General features: G+C 40.4%; 1 long non-coding RNA gene across 1 annotated transcript in view; it reads left to right on the top strand.

Annotated features, from left to right (window-relative positions):
- The first annotated feature begins 738 nt into the window (after positions 1-738).
- The window catches only part of LOC150109082 (uncharacterized), a 53,361-nt gene continuing 30,300 nt past the window's right edge, over positions 739-23,799 (top strand). The window contains exon 1 of the long non-coding RNA XR_016549526.1: positions 739-931. This is a non-coding gene — a long non-coding RNA (uncharacterized LOC150109082). The remainder of the gene's footprint in view (positions 932-23,799) is intronic.

Here is a 23,799-nt window from a genome sequence, read left to right as displayed (position 1 = left end):
CCAAGTTTTTCCTAAAGACATCCACACATCCCAACGATTTGGTTCAGCAAGCTGCAGCATACGAGGCAACGGACATATTCAAATATAGAAGACCAAAAACTATATTAGCCTCCTATAACGATGCATAATCTCCATGCCCATTCAGAGCGAACAAACTGCTCGTAAATTTTACTCTAACTGTAACCACAACAGATAGGGGGGAATATGAAAAACATCTTGCTTCACCCCTAAAGACATAAATGTCAATCAATTGTCACATTTACAACAAATATCACTTGCCGTCACTCCACACAATCATCACCTTCTCACTAATTAACAACACAATGAATCAATTCATCACAACACTGGTATCTCTGATCCATAAAATGTTTAGTATTTTATTTACATTACGGAGTTAATCTCGCCATTTATACAAATAATAATGATCAATATTTATAACATACTTAGTTGAAAATTAAATACTGCAACGATTTCTTCGTTGCAAATAAATACAACACAAAATATATCAAATTAAATGAGATACATGCATAATATTACTAAAACAACTTATAAAAATGGAACTGTAAAAATCGACTAAATGAAAATAGTGTTCTAATGAGACGACCAATTGAAATGCACAAAGCTTTCTCAAACGTTCCAAATATGACGTCACGAGATTGTGTTGCGATTGGTTGAAATGTAAGCATTCCTTGAAGCTTTCTTTTAGGTCCGGTCGAGACATGTAACGCGGGGGAAAAAAAAATGGAGTAGGAGTGGAGAAGAGTGAGAGATTGCAATTCATCGATTGTGTAATGACTTGATTGTGCATTTGATGTTGATGTTTATGTTTATTTGTGCACATTCGTGTCTCTCAGGATTACTGATTAATCTGAACGTATTGGAACGCCTGATCACCAGAGGACCACGAGTGGTGATCATAAAACCTACTAAGGTAAGACATTTCTCTATCTGTGTAAATTATCGTTAACATGACCATAGAAAAGCCCCTAACTTTTTAAGAAGTTTACAGAGTGTTCCTAAGATTTGGAAAACTCTTATACGATAACTGGCCAGGGAAGGTAAAAGTGTATGACATATTCCCTCCCCCCCCGCAACAGTCACAGACATCATGGACGACCAAAACAACGAAGACGACACAGATCCACAACAAGACTTAGCGCTTTTGCTACAAACAGAACAAGCAATAGAAAGCAACGCCTACCCAAGACTCTATCCTTTGATACTAGTAGAAATCTCTAAAGACCAGAAAGGCATATACGCCCTCCAGTCTATCTGCGACCTAATTATAAAAGTAGAGGCTCTGAGACGCAAATCCACAATAACACAATGTCAGAAGTTGTGGAATGCAAAGCGGAATTCCGATGCGTAAAATGCGGAGAAAAACACGCCACACTAGAATGCAATAAACCACTCACCCAGCCAGCGAAAAAAATGTGCTAACTGCAGGGACCCACACCCTACCAACTACAGAGGATGTACAGCGAAACCCGAAAACAGCAAACTAATACAAGAAAGCGGACCCATCACAGCCTCCATAACAAACGGAAGAATATATGCAGAAGCTGCAAGACCAATGCTACAAGAAGACCCCAAAACAAAACATCCTCAGCAAAACCAATCTCCTCAGTATAGGAGAGATGCTTGCAGAACTCTGACAAACTAACCCAACATAAGAGGCCCAGGACATCATTCTAAAACACACAGATTTTGTTCTCTGCAATCCTTAATGGATAAACACCAAAGAAAAACAACATTAGCTGGAATGCTAATGGACTACCCAACAAAGCAATAGAACTACAAGAATTTGCGGCAGAGACCCAAGCAGACATCATCCTAGTAAATGAAACACACCTGTGCACATGTGACAAGACAAGAATCAACAACTACACCACGTACCACGCAGACAGAACCTATGCAAGAGGAGGAGGTACAGCCATTAAAAGGAGCATAAAACACAATGCAATAGCCAGACCTCAAACAGGACATATGGAAACAACAGGAATTGAAATATACATGGAAAACACAAGCAGTATCACGCTATTTACAGTCTACAACTCTCCAATTAAAAAACTCCTAGAAACAGACCTAGATGAAACACTGAATATAGGAAGGGCAGTAATCATAGCCAGAGACTTCAACGCCAAACATCCGACCTGGAACAGTACAAACACCAATAACAACGGAAAAATACTCAACACATATGCCACCACAAGAAATATGGCAATAATAGGACCAACAGAACCCATGCACTATGGAGCTACCAGCCGTCCAGATGTCCTCGACATAGCAATACTATAGAACATACCATACAATTACCGTATACAGTCAGTAAGCAAGCTGAGCTCAGACCATAACCCCATCATTCTACAGCTGGTCGCCATAAGGACCAAACAAAAGACAGCATCACCACAATAAACTGGAATTAACTGCCCACAGTTCTTCAAGAAAATCTCAGCCCAGTACCACACATAACAAACACAGAAGAGATGAAAAGGGCAGTAACAACATTTGAAAAACAAATAGTGAAAGCAATATCCTCTGTAACAATCACAAAGACCATCCCCAAACAAACTCCCAGAAGAAATCAAACAACTAATCAAAGATAAGAATAGACTGGCAAGACGATACCAGAAGACCATGGACCCCACAGACAAACAAGCAATGAACACAGCAACAAACGAAGTCAGATATGCACTTAAAGACCATCCCCAAACAAACTCCCAGAAGAAATCAAACAACTAATCAAAGATAAGAATAGACTGACAAGACGATACCAGAGGACCATGGACCCCCACAGACAAACAAGCAACAACACAGCAACAAACGAAGTCAGATATGTGCTTAAAGACCATCGCAACCAAAAATAGAACAACTAAACACAGAAGACCAACTCATATGGAAAATAGTGAAGTCACTTCGGTCCATGCACAGCACATATCCCCCAATCAAAGGGGAGTACAAAATAGCATACACGGAAGAAGAAAAAGCAGAAGCCTTCACAGACAGCATGAAAAGACAATGCAGACCTAAACTTCATCCAGAAAATCCATAAACAAGTACACAAGATAACCTGGAACACCAAACCTGCCCAGAACACAGAACCCACGTCACCATAAGAAATATATCAGGTCATCAAAAAGCTAAAAACCAAGAAAGCCCCAGGCATTGATGAGATCCTGAAAATAGAGCACTTAAACTACTTCCCTGCAAGGGCATCATTCACCCTGTAGCCATCACCAACGCCATGTTACGACTAAAACACTACCCAGAACGCTGGAAACTAGCAGACATCTTTCTCATCCCTAAACAGGAAAGGACAAACAATTCCCACAAAACTACAGACCCATCAACTTACTATCTTGCATAGGCAAAATAGCAGAACACATAATCCTTGTAAGAATCCAAGAAGCAGCAGAAAACAACAACACAAGACCAGACAAACGAATGGCACCAACACTCAGGAGCAATCTTCTTAGACATAGCCCAGGCGTTTGACAAGATCTCGCACTATGGACTACTGTACAAGCTACACAAGGCCGAAATCCCAATACTACTACTCATCCAACTCATCAAATCTTTCTTAAGTAACAGAAAGTTCGGAATTAAAATAGAAGTAATCAGATCCACCGAAAGAAAAATAACGGCCGGTGTCCCCCAAGGCTCCCAATTATCTCTTCTGCTCTTCTCCATATGCAAGGCTGACTTCACTCTAGCTAGATCCCTCAGAACCAAAACTCACAACCAAGAAACTTTAAATCGCAGCCAACACCCTAGTCTTCTATGATTGATGTACAGCGAATTGCAGTTCATCCAACAAAAAGTACTTCAGTATTATTCAGCAGGAGGTAAACAGAACCCAAAGACAACATTCAAATGTTTGGAAAAATAATCCCCTGCAGGAGACAGCAAAATGCCTAGGAGTACACCTGGACAGGAAACTGTCCAGGTTCCTAGAGTCTGATGCACTGCATGGCAGACATCCCCACAAAATCCCATCACGTCCACCATCGCCCTTTATACAGATGACATGGCAATACTAGTCAGATCCTGCCAACCACATCTCCTAACCAAGAAACTACAAGACACCATCCAGAATCAAAGATGCAGACTGACTATGTCATCACAAAGGCCAACTAGACCATAGCACAGCTGTACCTGCTCATAAACCAAAACACCAAAATCCTCTTATACAAGACAGTAATAAGACACCAATTAATCTATGCCTCATCAGCCTGGGGACACACAACAGAAAGGAACATTAAAAAACTGCAAACAACTCAGAACAAGTGCCTCAGGATGGCACTAAACGCACCCTGGTTTGTCAGAAATGCTCAACTTCATTGCGATACTAAACTACCATGCATCAAGACACTCATGAAAAACATCGCAGAAAAATTCTTCGCAATAACAGAAAACCACCAGAACCAATTACTAAGACAGGCATCAAACTACAGCCCAACAGACCACTTCAAACACAGAAGACCAAAAGCCATCTTAAAATAAAAACCAATAGAAAAGCTCACAAAGAGCGGGCATAATATCCACCCTGCTACCTCAAGTAAAATAGAGATAAAGGGATAAAAAGCCAAGGGCTCACTCCATCTACCACAGAAGTTAACAGGAGTGGAGGACCGATTGAAGTTTACCGTGCATGATTGGAAGAGTGAACTCATTTATTCATAGCGTGATCGAGTATAGAGACTTTCAATTAGTGTTCAACGATCTGGATTAACTACTGCATAGTGAAAAAGTGTCTAAGAACTTAATGAAAACATCCAAGATAAGTCCCAATCAATTTTGTAGCAGTATAAATTAGCTTCGTGAGAATGGAAAAAAACACTTTGAAGACATGCAGGGAATTCCTAAGGTTAGCAAAACTGCTTAATGATAACTGGCCAGGAAAGGTTAAATTATACGAGTCATCCACCACCACACACGTACCTGTTGAATCTGAATGGCCAGGGCTGCTCAACCATTACTCTAAAGTAGATGAAGATGAGGAAGACATAACTGAGGGGAGCAATGCGACCTCCAACCAAAGTTCCCAGTCAGGCGGACTCCCGGAAGAACACACTAATAAAAGATGTAGGACTGCAGACAACCAAATGGAAGAAGAAACAACCCGCACAAAAAGCCAAAGACAAAAGGGAACCCCCCCCCCCCCAGTAAACCTTCGCGAAAGAGGTAAATGGACCACTGTAGCACATAACATAGATTACTCCTGGGCCAAAAACACGGACAAAGCGGTTAAAATCCAACCCACAACAGTCACAGATTACAGGCAAATGACTAAAATAATGGACGACTCCAAGATTCAATACCACACCTTCATGTAAGCAGGGAAAGAAACCTCAAGGTGGTACTCCGAGGGGTAGCAGAAGGCATATTCAAAGACAAATCTATAAGATAACCGAAAAACTCAGGAAGAGAGCATTGGCAGGGCAATGCCACCATTGCCAAAAGTTTGGCCATGCCCAAAAATTGTGTAAAGCCGAGTTCAGATGCCTAAAATGTGGAGAGAAACGTCAAACCATATCATGCACAAAGCTGAGAAGCACACAAGCCAACTGTGGTGGGTTCCATCCAGCCAACTACAAAGGATGCAACCACCATGCCAAAAATCACAGGGCTACAAGCCCCCCCCCCCCCCCCCCATGTGCGAGCATAGGGCTCACAAGCTTCCCGACACAGACAAAGGGGAAAACAAAAAGCATTTTATGCTGCACCCAGCAAGCCAGTAGTGTTGTTGGAGGAGGAGTGTGATTTTTATTAATTGCTATTATTGAAGTTTCATTATTCTGCTTTTCTTTATTGAAGATGAGATTGATTTCTAGGTTTCTTGCCCTAACAAGAAATCTAGAAAAACAATGCAGCCCTGCATAGGAAAACCTAAACATCAGCCATATATACAAGATTCATCTTAAAGTCAGGCTCACAATAAATATAAATCGTCCTGACAACAATCCAAGCAATATTACGCCTAACTCCCCCCCCTCCACACACACACACACACACCAAAATAATCAGCATCATCAACCACTTCCAGAACAAAAAAGCCCCAGAACCTGACGCATCACGAACAAAGTCATCAAGGCACTACCACGCAAAGCTATAGTACATCTGGCAAACATCATAAATTCCATCCTCAAATGGCAGCACTTCCCCCAGTCATGGAAAATAGCTGACATCATCCCAATTCACAAGCCGGTCAGAGACCCACACTTACCACAAAATTACCATCCCATCAGCCTGTTATCCAACCTGGAAAAATAGCAGAGAAAATCATCTTCACCAGACTCCTAGAACATGCAAGCAAACTACAAATCATTCCACAAGAACAATTCGGCTTCCATCATCACCCAACAGATCCACAGGCTGGTAGAATACATCACCAGGATTCAATTGGAATCAGCACATCGGAGCTGTCTTCCTAGACATTTCAAAAGCCTTCAACAAGATCTGGCACCAAGGCCTGCTTTACAAACTTATCATCTCAAACTTCCCATTAAATATGATACATCTCATCAAATCATACCTCACAAACAGGAAGATACAAGTTAAAATAAACTCAACCCAATGAAAAATCCTGGCCAGAGTTCCTGAAGGATCGCTGCTGGCTCCAATTCTGTTCAGCATCTACATGGCAGACATCCCCACAAAATCCCATCATGTCCACCATCGCCCTTTATACAGATGACACGGCAATACTAGTCAGATCCTGCCAACTGCATCTCCTAACCAAGAAACTACAAGACACCATCCAGAATCTAGAATAATGGTTCACAGACTGGCGACTACAAGTAAACCCCCAGAAAAGCTCAACAATACTCTTCACAAGAAGATGAACATCCCCCAAAGTAGACGTTACCCTGTTCGACTCAAAAATTTCCTGGAAAACCGAAACTAAATACCTCGGAATGCTCTTCAACAGCCACATCAAGAGCACATGCACCATAGTATCCAAAGTTATCAACCAGCTGTACCCCTTGATCAGCAAATTAAATGCAAGAAACAAAATTCTACTCTACAAGACAGTAATCCATCCCATAATTACATATGCCTCCCCAGCCTGGAGTCATACCTCCAAGATGATCCTGGATGCCCCGTGGTTCATCAGGAATGCCTGGATCTGCCGGGACATAAATATCCCCCACATTTCTTCACTACTACTTAGCAGAAAAATACTTCATGAAGGCATCCACGCATCCAAACCAATTAATACAGCAAGTCGGAAACTACGGCGGTAATGACCACTGGAAACATAAAAGACCAAAGGCATCCTAACACCCATTGACGACACATGACCACCTCTGCCCCCTCAGGACAGGCTAAAATAATAGCTCGCAAATCTCTCCCATCACTGCTTCTGAAAGAACAACAGCGAATATAAAAAGTGCCAAGCTTCACCCTCTGCGGCATTAATGTCCTGCATCCTGTGCCCTGCAAAAGGAAAAAAAAAATATAGGAGCTGAATTGATCACGAGGTTAGAGATCATTAATAATTGACGATTCTTGATTGTTAGTTTGATGTGAACAGGCGTGCTTTATTTACTGTGCTAGAAAATGCGCTGGAGTGTAGAATTCGGGAGTGAGTGATTGACTGAAAGATTGTATACATTCTTGTCTCTCAGGATTATGGATTAATCTGAAGGTATTGGAATGCCTGATTACAAAAGGACTACAGGAGTGATTCTGCGTGCCAGAACTATAGCAAAGGATCATGAGTGGTGATGAGAAAACCTACTAAGGTAAGTACCAGCCAATTCTCTATCTGTTAAATTAGCATTACCAAGAAAAGCCCCTAACATTCGAAGAGGTTTATAGAGAGTTCTTAAGGTTAGGAAAACTCTTAAACTATAACTGGCCATGGGGACGGTAAAACTCTACGGCACATCCCCCCCACACACACACACACCGGTCACAGATGACATCATGGACGACCAAAACAATGAAGACGAAACATAACCACAACAATTTAGCACTTTTGCCACAATCAGGAGAACAAGCAATATAAAGCAACTACCACCAAACAGCAGAATCACATACCGACTTTCTTCTTCTTTGTCTATGATCTCTTATGCTTTTAAGCATTGATATTTTGCCAAAGAGATTTCCATGCTTCCAAGGTTTGTTGTTTTACTTCTTTCCAGTTAATTCCCTTCTTTTCCAATTTTTCTTTAATTTCCTTTTGCCAACCTTTCCTGGGTCTGCCTATGTTTCTTTTCCCTATTTTCTGGCTTTCATATACAGTTTTTGCTATTCTTCCTTCTTCCATTCGATTAAGATGTCCAAACCATCTCATTTGGGCTTGTGTTATGAATTGATTCAGAGGTGCAACTTGAAGACAGTCTCTTATGGTTTGATTTCTTATTCGGTCTAGTCTCGTTTTTTGTGCCACTTTCCTGAGATATTTCATTTCAGTTGTTTGTAGTTTGTGTTTCCTGTTGTTAAACACCAAGACTCACAATTGTATGTTAATGTTGGTAGAAACACTGAATGGTACACTGCCAGTTTGGTATTCTGGGTGACTTCTTTCTTATCTAGGAGTGGGCATTTCATTGCATAGAATAGCTTTGTTCCCCCTCTTATCCTGTTGTTAATTTCTGTGTCTAGTCTACCATCTTCTTGTATATGTGATCCCAAGTATTTAAAGGAGTGGACGTGTTCCAGTTGATGATTCTCTATTTTTATTATGTGTTTTTGTTGGTTTCTAGATATGATCATTGTTTTAGTTTTATTTATATTTATGGTCATATTCCTTCTCTTTGTTTCTTCATACCAAATGTTGATATTGTACTGCAGATCTTCAGCTATATTTGCTAGAATCACTACATCATCTGCAAAAGCCATGTGTGAAATCCTGTTTTCTCAGTTTCCTGTATCCTAGGTGGAACTTTTTTTTTTTTGTTTGGCATGCTTTAAAATTTCATCCATTGCTATGATGAAGAGAAGAGTGCTGAGGATACAGCCTTGCCTCACTCCTACATTTGTTTCAAATTCTTTTGATCTATTATTACAGGTTCTTACATAATTTCTGTTACTTTTGTAGAGGCTTTGTATGGCTGCATATTAAGTCCTGCTTTGTATTAAGTTATCTTGTATCTTGCTTTTCTTTAATATTTGCCATATTAAGTGTCTGAATGTAGTTCGTTATGTTAAGTAAAAGGGAGATGGTAAATCCCGTTTTATTTTATTAAACACCAATTCATACAATAATGAGCCTTTTGGCTCATTGTACGAATGTAGTTCTTTTCCATATTCCAGTGTTTTCTCTGATATTTGTCTAAGACTGAAGATAAGATCCTGCATGCTTCTATTTTTTCGAAAACCATATTGCATTTCATCCAGTGTATCCTCTATATGATTCCTAAGCCTCGCTTCTAAAATATGGGCATATAATTTTCCTGGAACACTCAAAAGCGAAATTCCTCTATGGTTTCTACATTTGTGGTTGTCTCCTTTCTTAAATATAGGGATTATTATAGCTACTTCCCAGTCTTTGGGAATAATTTTCTTTTTCCATACAACATTGAATAGGTGTAAAAGAAATTTTATGGCTTCCGTTCCTAAATTCTTTACCATTTCTGGTGTTATTTGGTCATGGCCTGCTGATTTTCCCAGTTTTATTTTATTTATTGCTGCTAACAGTTCATTTGCATGAATTTCTTCACTGATCTTCTATTTTGCTTGTGTGTCTTGATCTTAGGGTTCTATTTTTTCCATGTCCTGCATCTTCCAGTAATTCTTGAAAGTACTGTTTCCATCTTTCCATGATGTCTTTGGAATTTGTGAGTAACTTTCCATCCTTATTTTTGGTAAACTTTATGGGGTATTCTTTCTCTGACCTCATTCTTCTTAAAACATTATAGAAGAGTTTCTGGTTTCCTTTAAAATTTTGTTCTTAAGTATGTCCGAAGTCTTCCCAACATTTTCTTTTCTCTTCTTTCACTAAGGTTTTAACTTTATTTCTTTGGTTGTTGTATAGTTCTCTATCAACCTGCAGCTTTGATGTTATGTATCTCTTCCATAATTGCTTTTTCTTTTTAATTTCTTCTTTTAGTTCTTCAGTCCACCACGGTGTTTTATGTTTCTTCTGTTTATTATTTAATGATACACCGCAAATTTCTTTGCTTGTTTCTAGAAGTGTTTTGAACCTGTACCATAGGTTTTCTACATCTTGGTCTTCATATATCTCTTTTTCTACTTCTTTCATCTTCTTTTCTATTTTACTTTTATAATCAATGGCTGTTTCTTCTTTCTTTAGTTTGTAGTTCTTTATCTTAACATTTATTTCCTTGCTGCTACTTTTTCTACATTTTTCAACTTTAATTTATGGATTGTTTCCAATACTAATAAGTATTGGTCACTGCCTATTTCAGGACCTCTATAGATTCTTGCATTTATTGTATATTTCCAGTACGATTTGCTTCTGATGGCTTAGTCGATTATAGATTTTTCGTTTCTACTGGGCTCTTCCCTGGTAAACTTATGGATTTCTTTATGCTTGAGCATAGTATTCGCTATTACTAAATTATTTGTAAGGCAAAGATTTATTATTCTTTCTCCATTATTATTCTGGGTTATTTCTCCTTGTGATCCCAACACTTGTTTCGTTTCCTCATCTTCATCTACTTGATTCACTACCTGGCCATTAAGGTCTCCTAGTAGTATGATATGCCCTTGAACTTCTTCTATTGTTTTTTGTAAGAGTCCGAAGAATTCATCTTTAATTTCTTTATTAGCATTATCGTTTGGGCCATATGCAACAATTAATTATAGTGAATACTTGGTTGTCTGATTTAAAATCAATAGTGATTGTCAACAACCTTTCGTTTATTAGTTGCCATTTAGTAATATATTCTTTGGGATCTAGTTTAATTATGCAAGCTACCTCTTGTTTTCCCCATTCTCTTGGGTTTACTCCCTGAATAGAAAAATACCCATCTCATTTTCTGGCAACCTTGACCTTTGTTTTTTGTTTCTGTGACTGCTAACAGATCCAATCTTGATTTTTTAAATTCATCTATTAATTCGTTTTCTTTTCCATGTAGACTTTTAATGTTCCATGTTCCTTATCTCATGTATCTTTTTCCTCGCTTTGTCGTTAACCATTTAGGCAGTTCGGCTAGCTCTTTGTTATTTCTTTTAATGGGTGAAATTTTAAGGTGTGCAGGGGATTAGCCTTCAGCACCTGAGTCTGGTGGTGGGGGCTGCCACCTTCGAGGCCCCCCAGACCGGCCTATGAGGGAAGTGCTATCCTGTTGGTCTGCGGGAGGTATTTTATTTTCCTCCTACCCTTCATAGTAAACTATGACAAGTATTCCCCGATCTGCTACCAGGGGACGCTCCCGATGGGGGTTACACTTGTCCCCACATGGGCATACCGACTTCCAGACGGTACAAAAGAAAAGAAAAATATCCAACACGACAGAAATACCCAAAACAATAGAAACAGAGACAGACAAAGGAACAAAAGAAAGAATACCTGCAGTCATCCTAAGGGCCAAGGAATACTGGACTTCGATTGCCACTGCTCTAAAATCAACAGGAATCACCTTCACAAAAGCAACAAACACGGAAGAAGGAATACGCATTCAACCTAAGATATCGACAGACTACAGAAACATAAGAAATTCTTGGATAACAGCAACCTACCATATCACACATTCCAACTCAACAGTAACAAACATCTGAAAGTAGTACTAAGAGGAATCACAGAAACAATATCAACAGAAGAAGTCACCACAGACCTACATAACAAAAGATTTAAATCCATTAAAGTAAGCCAAATGCGCAAAGCAGACAAGATTTCCTACCCCTTGATCCTAGTCGAAATTTCTAAAGACCAGAAACATATATACAACCTCCAGACCAGCTGATTATAAACGTAGAGGCTCTGAAACACAAATTCACAGATGTCAGAAGTTCAGTCATGCACAGCGATGCTGCAAAGCTGAATTCTGATGGGTGAAATGCGGAGGAAAATAAGCCACATTAGAATGTGGCTTATTTTCAGCAAAATGTGCTATCTGCGATGGCCCACACCCTGCCAACTACAGAGGGTGTACAGCACATCCCCAAAACCAGAAGATACAACCCCAAAGCAGCAAGAAAGCAAACCCACCTAACAAATCACGGCCTCCACAAAAAAATGGAACATATGCAGAAGTTACAAGACCAATCCAACAAGATTCCAAACCAAAACAAACCACCCATAGCAGACCAGCAAAACCGATCTCCTCAACATAACAAGCTGCATAGAAGAGATGCTTGCAAAACTCTGGCAAACTAACCCAACACGAGAGGCCAAGGACAGCATTCTAAAACATGCAGATTTTATTCTCTGCAATACTTAATGGGTAAAAGCAAAAGAAAACTGAACTCTCTACAGATCATCAGAATTTGCGGCAGAGACCCAGGCAGACATCATTCTAGTAAATTAAACACACCTGTATCCATGTGACAAGACAAGAATCAACAACTACATCATGTACTGCACAGACAGAACCTGCGCAAGAGGAGGAGGCACAGCCCATTAAAAGGAGCATAAAACACAATGCAATACCCAGACTTCAAACAGAACATATGGGAACAACAGGGATTGAAATACACATGGAGAACGCAAGCAGTATCATGATATTTGCAGCCTACAACCCCCCCCCCCCCCCAAAAAAAAAAAATAAAAAATAATAAATAAATAAAATGAAAAACTCCTAGAAACAGACCTAGGAAAGGCAGTAATCATAGCTGGAGATCTCAATGCCAAACTTCCAACCTGGAGCAGTAGAAACACCAATAACAACGGAAAAATACTCAACACATATGCCACCACAAGAATTATAGCAATAATAGAACCCACGCACTATGGAGATACCGGCCGTCCAGATGTCCACAAGATAGCTATACTACAGAATATACCATACAACTACCAAATACAGTCAGTAAACGAGCTAAGCTCAGACCACAACCCGATCACTCTTCAGCTGGGCACCACACAGGACCCAACAAAAGACAGCACCACCACCACAGTAAAGTGGAACCAACTGCCTACAGCAGTTGGTTCCACTTTCTGTTTTCAAACAACATTTGAAAAACAGATAGTGGCAGCAATATCATCTGTAACAGCCACAAAGACATCCCCAAACAAACTCCCAGAAGAAATCAAACAACTCGCCAAAGAAAAGAACAGACTAAGAAGAAGATACCAAAGAACCATGGACCCCCCCACACACACATCACCACAGATAAACAAGCAGTGAACAAAGCAACAAACCAAGTCAGATATGCACTTAAAGACCATCGCAACCAACAATGGAACAACTAAACACAGAAGATCAACACATGGAAAATCATGAAGACACTTTGCTCAAAGCACAGCACATATCCCCCCCCCCCAATCAAAGGGGAGAACAAAATTGCATATATGGAAGAAGAAAAAGCAGAAACCTTTGCAGACAGCTTGGAAAGACAATGCAGCCCGAACTATGACAACGCAGACCTAAATTTCATCCAGAAAATCCATAAACAAGTACGTAAGATAACTCAGAACTCCAAACCTATCCAGAATCCATGTCACCAAAAGAAATATATCAGATCATCAAAAAAACTAAAAACCAAGAAACCCCAGGTCCTGACAGGATCCCGAATAGGACACTTAAACTAATCCCCTGCAAGGGCATCATGCACCTAGTAGCCATCGCCAATGCTATGTTATGACTAAAACATTACCCAGAATGCTGGAAACTAGCAGATTTAGAGGTTTCTAATCCCTAAACCAGGATAGGACACACAAAACTACAGACCCATCAGCTTACTATCTGCATAGGCAAAATAGCAGAGCACGTAATCCTTGTAAGAATCCAAGAAGCAACAGAAAACAACATAATACCTGACGAACAATTTCGCTTCAGAAAACAACGCTCAACAACCCATCAAATCTATAGAGTCATAGAACATATCACTCAAGGATATGAATGGCACAACACTCAGGAGCAATATTCTTAGACATTGTGCAGGCATTTGACACTACGGGCTACTGTACAAATTACACAAGACAGGAATCCTAACACCACTCATCCAACTCACCAAATCTTACTTAAGTCATAGAAAATTCAAAATTAAAATAGAAGGAATTGGATCCACTGAAAAAAAAAATAACAGCTGGTGTTTCCCCCCCCCCCCCCCCCCAAGGCTCCCTACTATCTCCTCTATTCTTCTCCATGTACATGACAGACCTCCCCAACCATCACTGCACTCTATGCCGATGACACAGTTATCATAGCTAGATCTCTCAGACCAAAACTTGCAACCAAGAAATTTCAAATCGCAATCAACATCCTAGAAAACTGATACAGCAAATGGCGAATAGCAATTAATCCAGCAAAACGTAACGCAGTATTATTCAGCAGAAGGAAAACAGAACCCGAAGATCATAGCTAGATCCCTCAGACCAAAACTCGCAACCAAGAAACTGCAAATCGCAATCAACATCCAAGAAAACTGGTACAGCAAATGGCAAATAGCAATTAATCCAGCAAAAAGTAATGCAGTATTATTCAGCAGAAGGAAAACAGAACCTGAAGACATCATTCAAATGCTTTGAAAAATAATCCCCTGGCAGGAGACAGCAAAATACCTAGGAGTACACCTGGACAGGAAACTAAATTTAAAGACACACACAAACTACGTCACCACCAAGGCCAACTGGACCATAGCACAGCTGTACATACTCCTAAATAGGAAAAGCCTCCTAAACCAAAACAACAAAATCCTCGTATAGAAAACAGTAATAAAACCAATTAATCTATGCATCACCAGCTTGTGGACACATGATAGAAAGAAACATTAGAAAATTGCAAACAAATGGCACTAAACGCACCCTGGTTTTGTCAGAAACACTCAACTTCATCACGATACTAAACTACCAAGCATCAAGACACTCGTGAAAAACGTCGCAGAAAAATTCTTCGCAATAAGAGAAAACCACCAGAACCAATTACTAAGACAGGCATCAAACAACAGACCACTTCAAACACATAGACCAAAAGCCATCTTAAAGTAAAAACCAACACAACAGCTCACAAAGAGCGGGCGTAATATCCACACAACAACCTCATGTAAAATAGAGATAAGGGGATAAAGCACCAACTCATTCCATGTGCTACAGAAGTTAACAGTGCTCTTTTTCAGATGATTAGTCATTAAGCTGTAAATTAGTGATTTTTTAGCTCGTGTTTGAGGTAAGAGTGATTGGAGATTGTACTGAACTTTTCGGATTATCAGCATAGGTTCTTTTCAACATTTGCTCAGTGCAAGGTAAGATTTTGGCTTTTAATGCAACTTTCTCAGGCCCTCTCCTGTTCCCCGCCCTGTGCCTATCAGTAGTCCTCCACCTCCAGAAAGAGATTTTGACTGCTGTCTACACTTGGTGGTAGGAAGGGACAAAGCAGGTGCTGAACTACACAAAACTCCCATTAAATCACAGGTCAGGCCTAGACATGGACTTTCCATTCGAAGACCTAAATTTTAAACAACTGCTCGCAGTATGCAGACAACTCGGAATATTGCTACATACCAAATGGCTGGGCAGAGTAGAGCTCCATAAGATCCCAGCAGTTGAATCAGAGGATTGTCACCACCCCCGACCCTATCCCCAGCACTTCTCAAGACAACACCAGAGAGAATGTGTCAACGGCCAACGCTCAGGCCTTAAAAGACACTGATGACTACCAGGTAGTCAACAGGAAAAGCATAGGAAGGAGGCTCCAGCCGCAGAGCCCGAAGCACTGATGGACACAGTGGTAGAGCCCAAAGGGAGAGTCCCACCTGCGATTCTAAAAGCCAAAGAAAAATGGTCAACAGTTGCAGAGGTGATGGCAAACACCAAAATTAAGTTCACATCGGCTAAAAACTCTGATGAAGGATTCCGTGTTCAACCCAAAGGAGCATCGGACTACAGTCGGCTTACTAAGCTCGTGGACGAATTGGAAATTCCATACCATACATTTCAGTTAAAGAGTGAGAAAAACTTAAAGGTTGTTATCAGAGGTCTGGTGGAAACAATAACATCAGAAGAGATAGCCAGTGACCTCAAGTCACAAGGCTTAGAGCCGATAAAAGTCTCACGTATGTATCAAGCAGACAAACATCCCATGCCTCTGGTTTTATTGGAAATCAGCAAAGATCAGAGAGAGAGATTTATGATCTGAAGACTGTAATCTAGTAATAAAGACTGAATCACTCAGAAGGAAAACATCTGCAGGACAATGCCATCCCTGCCAGAAATACGGCATGCGCAGAAGCTCTATAGAGCAGAGTAAAATGTGGAGACAATGACCCCCTCTCATACATGTTCCAAACCACACACTACTCCAGGTAAGTGCGCAAATTGGGGCGATCTGCATTTGGTGAACTACGAAGGTTGTACACTCCACCCATCTAACCTGATGAAAACTAAGGAAAAAGGAGCCCCATCATCTCAGAAGCATACAAGACCTTCTGCAACAGAAAGCCCTCTGCAGACTACTACAACTAACAGATCATATGCCTCAGTGGTTTCCTCATGCACAAAACTGGCAGAATCCATTACAAGCAGCCAAAACTCTGCTGCTACCTTAGGAGAGATGTTAACTGCTTTCAGCAAAACAAATCCTAACCAGAGTGATACAAACAAATTCCTGAAAAAATACCCAAGTCATATTCTCAATGCTTAATAGATAATCCAACTATCTCAATTAATTCCATACAGATTGCATTCTGGGATGATAACAGTAACAAACTCCTGGAGCTACAAGAATTTGCAGACAACTTCAGAATTTATACACATTTCACTCAGGCAGCTATTCACCCCAATCAACTCATTCAAGTCATCCAACTATGATGAGAAAGACAGATGGAAATACAAGTGCCTGAAGGCAGCTCTGCTCATCAGTACAAGCACTCTCACAAGGCCCTAAATTGGACAAGCCAGGTGCTTAATGATCTTTTATACATTTAATCAACTCCTTAGCAATCCATGGGATTGTCATCCATCTTGCCATAAAAGTTACCAGTCAATTATTTTACCACTCGCTGGAAACAATCAGATATAATCCTCGTTCACAAGCCTGGGAAAGCATCTCAGTTCCCCCAAAATTATAGATCCATCAGCCTCTTGTTATGCCTGGGGAAAATTGCAGAAAAAATCATTCTCAATCGTCTGAGTACAACTCAGCAAGTCCACAGATTGATAGAATTCATAACAACTGGTTTTAATTGGAGACAACATATAGGAGCTATCTTTCTAGATGTTGTAAAAGCCTTTGATAAGGTTTGGCACAAAGGCCTTATCTACAAATTAATCACAGCCAACATTCCACTACATCTTACTAGGCTCATTGACTCCTTTCTAAAAGACCGGAAATTCCAAGTTAAGAGCTGCATGTACTCAGATCCTCTATGAAAAGCATCACTACTGGTGTACCCCAAGGCTCGCTGCTTTTCAACATTTCTGTTGCAGACATCCCAAGCACGGCATCAACCACCATGGTTTGCTATGCAAGCGATATGGCAATTTTGACCAGATTTCTCAGGCCGCACTTAGTTATGCAGCGATTACAAAACGCAGCAACAAACTTGGAAAATGGTTTAAGAAATGGAGGATAGATGTTAATACTGACAAAAGCACTGCCATACTTTTTACAAGACGGAAAACATCCCACTGCGGGGAAGTTAAACTGTTCAATGCAGCTGTTCCATGGCAATCCAAAATCAAATATCTAGGTATACAACTAGATAACAACCTCAGTTGTAATCCTCACATTGTATATGCCTGCAATAAATCCAATTCCACAATTGTCCAGCTCTACTCTCTTCTGAACTGTAGAAGCTATGTTAGCACTGAAAACAAGCTACAGATTGACAAATCAATCATCAGACCCACTTTAACATACAGGTCACCTGCTTGGGGTCACACTTCCCCCAGCAACATCAAAAAACTACAAGTGATTCAAAATAAGTGTCTCCATATGATTTTTGATGCTCCATGGTTTGTCAGGAATGCTCTCCTTCATCGAGATGCTAACATACCAGATATACCCATGTTTCTTCGTGGGACTGCCTCTACATACTTTGCACAGGTGACTATTCATCCCGATCAACTCATTCAAGAGTCATCCAACTACGATGAGAACGACAGATAGAAATACAAGTTCTGAAGGCAGCTCTGCTCATCGGTACAGCGCTCACATGGCCCTATATTGAGTCAGCCAGGTGCTCGATAATCTTTTATACATATAATCGGCTCCTTAGCGACGAAGGGATAAAAATCCATGGGATTGTCATTCATCTTCCCATAAAAGTTAACATGATAGAAGCAGGCTCGTTGGAATGACTTTTGTAAGTGATACTTGTTGCAGATGAGTTCTGAAGATCTCGCTTTTTTTTTAGCTTCTGACACTTCACATTGATATAGACATGGAAAAACAAATAGATGAGATATTTGAGGAAGTATATCGTGAATTCATTAGACTATGCGGGCTGCTTAATAGCAACTGGCCGGGAAAGGTAAAATTTTATCATACATTTCCCCCACAAGCATCACAGGTGATGACGCTGCTAAAATGGAGGAACAGTTTGAATCGGTGATCTCTATTCCTCAGATTTTGAAGAGGTCCGCACAGAAGCGCAAAACAACTGTAGAACCATCCAAAGATAAAGAAATTGAACAATACTGTCCAGCTGCAGACCACACTGCTTTTCCCAAAGAAAATGTGCCTCCGATCAACCTAAGAGGAAAACACCAATGGTCAGCTCTAAGATCTACAATGTCCAGTTTAAATTGATTACACAAAGGCCAAAAACGTGGATGAGGGTATCAAGATACAACCCCCCATAGTATCAGATTATAGAAAATTAAAGGAAATGGATCAGAGGTATTCAGTATCACACCTTCTCACTCAGTTCAGAAAAAAATTTAAAAGTGGTCCTCTATAGCATCTGTGAAGACATTGATCCAGAAGAGAGAGCTGCTGATCTTAACTTACAAGATCTGCCTCCTATTAAGGTCAGCAGAATGTATAGATCTGACAAGACTCCCATGCCGTTAGTCCTCGTAGAGATCCATAACATACAAAAATATTTAAAACTTAAAATCGATCTGCAGGCTCTCATCATCACACCAGAGCCACTCCAGAAAAGGGCATCTTCTGGGCTATGCCACAGATGCCAAAAGTTTTGCCACTCCCAGAAACTGTGTAAAGATTAGTTTAAATGTCTGAAATGTGGGGATAGCCACCCAACCAATATCTGTATAAAGCCAAAAACCACCTTGGATAAATGTGCCAACTGCGTTGGCCCTCATCCTGCCAACTATAAGGGATTACTCAGTATCCAAAGAACAGATGGTTGGAGACAGATAAACTGTCCTCCGCCTCTAATGCAAGATTACCAGAGCTCCTACACCACAGTCGGAGGCCTTCAGATGTGGAGGGTGCCAAAGGCAAACAAGAAGTTATGCAGATGTGGCCTATACAAATAAGTCAACACCAGAACAGAATCAGCCAACAGCACCTACAAACAACCTGACAGCTGTTATTACGGCCTCTCTAGCAAACATGCTACAAGACTTCAGCCTGTCAAACCCTTCAGGAACCTCCACTAAAAGATTCCTACATGAAACACAGGCCATCCTCACAGCTCTTATAGATGAATAGAAACAAACTAATTTCAGCCTCTTCGGATCGTTGCATGGAATGCAAATTGCCACAGAAACAAAATTTTAGAGTTCCAAGATTTTACAAGATCTGCATAAATTCTTGTTTGCTTTTGATATCTATGAGTGATATCAACCAGATGTTATTCTAATAAGCAAGACTCTTGGACAGCCCTAAAATAAGGGGTTATCTCTTATACAGAACCGACAGGTTAAACTATAGGGGCAGCGGCACTGCCATCTTCATTAAAAATTATATCAAACACCATTCTGTAAACAACCCTCCAACCACTAACCTTGAGGTCACAGGCATGGAAGTATTCACTAGCTGGGTTGGCAGACTGAAAATCTACTCAGCTTACAACCTACCCTTAAAAACTCTATTCTGATCTAAATGCCATCTTAGGCATTAGAGAGTCCATCATTATTGCCATGCCTGGAGTTTAAGTCTCCAGGCAGGGTGCTTGCAGTTTAAAACCACCAACAAGAATGGCTGCATCCTTTCCACCTACACAGAATCAAATTATATTGTTGTGGCAAGCCCCACCAAACCAACTCAACTTAGTACGGTTGGCACTGCTGACATCCTGGATATAGCTATCAGCCTAATATCATTGAACGAGTTGTCATTCTGATCATAACCCAATTCTATTACAGCTGGGAAAACAAGAATACCTGTCTAATCCCTCTCACTCATTTATTTTGTGGGAAAGATTGTCTAAAGTACTTTAGGATTCATATAAGTGAATGTTCTTCATATTAGTTCAAAAGAAGATGTTGAAATCGCAGTCACGAGCCTCACCTAACAAATTAACTCTGCTATAATATCACCCACTTCCAACAAATCTGTTCCCGAGAAAATCTGCCCGAAGACATGATGAACTTGATCAGAGAAAAAAAGAGCAAGGAAAAGATTTCACAACATCCGCACGCCACAAGATAAAACAGTTCTTAATAGACTAAATGAGGCAGTGAGAGATGCACTCAAAACTTATAGATCAACTATGGGAAGAAAAGTTAGCTTCTATCTGACCTATTGATCACTCTTATCTGGGGACTACTGAGGAATATCAGAAACAAAGGCAGATCCCCCCCCCCCCATACTTTCTGGCCATGGCCTTGTTCACACAGACAGGAAAGGCAGAAGCCATAGCAAAAAATTTAGAAGAGCAGCGCGAACCTTCATATGACAACTTAGACTTCGATCACTTCTATAAAATTCATAGACAGGTCAGAAACTCATTAAAACTTCTTGATATCGGTGCTGACCATATTGCATCCACATCACCTGCTGAAATATATGGTATAAAAAATTTAAAGAACAAATAAATGCTCCTGGTCCAGATAGCATCACAAATAGGGTGATCAAACTGCTGCCCCAAAAAGCTGTAGTACACCTGACCATAATAATAAATGCAATCTTAAGGTTTCACTATTTTCCTCCCACCTGGAAACAGGCTGATGTAATCCCAATTCATAAGCTAGGCAAGGACCTGCACCTGCCTCACAATTATCGTCCTATCAGCCTCATCTCCAACTTGGGTAAGATTGTAGAGAATGTCATCCTCTCACGACTTCAAGCTTCAGTAAATGAACTAAACAACCTTCCTAAACAGCAATTCGGTTTTCGGCAACAACATAGTACTACCCAGCAAATCTTCAGAATAGTTGAATATATTACCACCAGTTACAACTGGCGTCAATACACTGCTCTCTTTCTTGATCTCCAAAGCATTTGACACAATATGGCACTTCGGATTGCTACATAAACATATCTCAGCCAGTATCTCACTGAAAATGGTACATCTAGATCATATCTGCAGAATAGAAACATGCAAGTCAAGATCAATGGTATTACCTCATCCCAGCACCATATCTTCGCAGAAGTACTACAGGGATCCCTGCTGGCTCCATTGCTATTCTCTATATATATGTCAGACATTCTGCACACCCAATGTCATCCATCATGGCCCTATATGCAGATGATACAACATTATCATTAGCAAGATCTCTCTGACCACACCTCGTTATTAAAAAGCTTCAAGAAAACCTACTAAAGTTGGAGAAATGGTTCTCCAAATGGAGACTACAAGTGAATTCCCAAAAAAATCTCAGCCATTCTCTTCACGAAAAGATCGATATCTCCTGCAGATGTTTTACTATTCAATATCAAAATTCCTTGGCAGACAGAAACAAAATACCTTGGTGTCGTGTTCGACAAAAAATTTACTTTTAACCAACACATCAAGACTATGTGTGCAAAGGCATCTAAAGCCATCGCCGAGATCTACACCGTTATTAACAGGAACAGCAAGCTAAACATCAGAATCAAATTGCTTTTAGAGCAACTGACGATTCGTCCCATAGTCACTTATGCTTCCCCAGCCTGGAGCCATACTTCCAATACTAACATTCTCAAACTGCAACGTATACAAAACAAGTGCCTGCGAATGATTCTAAATGCCCCATGGTTCATCAGAAACAATCATCTTCATCGAGATACAAATATTCCTTATCTTCTCTTACAATCTTTAGCAACAAAGTTCTAAAAACGTCCATACATCCCAACAATGTACTTCAGCAAGCTGTAGCCTACAAGGCAATGGATATATTCAAACATAAAAGACCAAAAGCCATTTTAACATCCTGTAGCAATCATAATGTCCATGCCATTCAGGGCAAGCAAACTACTCATAAAATTTTATCCTCACTGTAGCCGTAATAGATAACGGGGAATATGAAAAGCATCTTGCTTCACCCCTAAAGCCATCAGTGTCAATTGATAGGAGCAGAGAGATGGGAGGAAAGAATTTGCTTGAACTTTTGACGAGAACAGACGTGTTATTTTAGATGGAGCCTGATTAGATTTCATACAAGGTTTTTCGGGAATCACATTGCACTGACTCTGATACAGTATGATTCCTATTGTCTCCCCCTCTGCATGAAAAATGCATGAGGTCTGATAGCCATGTAGGTCCCACCTGAAACGAGGACCAGTGGTGGATTTATGGTATTTTAGGAAGGTAGGTTTTCACATTGTGGCCAAGTGAGTTCTTGACACTCCTTTCCCCTTTTAGTAGGGCATTACAAACTTGTTTTACTTAGTAGACTTCCGAGTGAGTCTACAGGATTGCCAACACAGGCGTAACTGAACAAGAGGTATATCTACCAAGGCGCTCTTTATCCCAGTATGGACATGACAGACGATGTTGTTCAAGCCTTTGGCAAAGAGCAGTTGCTTGACCTGTTCAAGAAGATATTAAAAAGATTTGATAGAGAATTCCCAGGATTTATAAACATATATGCCGAGGTCAATGATCAAGGAGAGAATGAGGATACAGAGGGCAAATTCACAACGGTCCCATCGCCCAAGAATCCTCAACAGATTGACTCCCAGGGTGTACAGACAACCAAAAAGACGGAGGACATATGAAGATCTTATGGAAGAAGATTAAACACCACAAGTTTCAGAAGACAAAAAGGAAAAGGTCCCACCAATGATCCTCTGTGACAAAGAAAAGTGGACATCAGTTTCAAGGACCCTCGGTGAACAAAACATCACCTCCAGGGCCATTAATACAGATGAGGGAGTTAAGATTTATTCTGCTACTGTCTCAGATTATCGCAAAATGACCAAAATGCTGGACAATTCCAAATTGCCCTTCCACGCATTTGCACTAGCAAGCAAGACAAATCTTAACCCTCTCATGCGCATGTCCATTGTGGTGGACCGCTACTATTGGTTTTTTAATCACCATTTCAGAAATTCGTGCATGAGAGAATTAAAGTGGGCCTCAGAGGGGTTGCAGAGGACAACAGATGGGTCGCTGCCGACCTCATCAGTCAAGGACTTACCCCAATCAAAGTTAGCAGAATGCTGAGATCGTTCAGCATTCTGCTAACAAAAGGCCAATGCTTTTAGTACTAGTAGAAATCAGCAACACCCAGAAAAAGGATATACAAATTGACAGATATCTGAGCCTCTAAGGAAAAGGGCATCGGTAGGCCAATGCCATAGATGCCAAAAGTTTGGGCATGCCCAAAATTTCTGCAGAGCAGCCTACAGGTGTCTAAAATGTGGTGAAGGACACCATTGCCATCATGCTGCA

This window comes from Typopeltis vanoorti, chromosome 2, assembly GCF_054136105.1.
Source record: "Typopeltis vanoorti isolate ZY-2024b chromosome 2, IOZ_Tvanoo_1.0, whole genome shotgun sequence".
In the NCBI taxonomy this organism is placed as follows: Eukaryota; Metazoa; Arthropoda; class Arachnida; order Uropygi; family Thelyphonidae; genus Typopeltis; species Typopeltis vanoorti.
The sequence above is the reverse complement of the archived record's forward strand: the minus strand, read 5'-3'. Positions and strand labels throughout refer to the sequence as shown.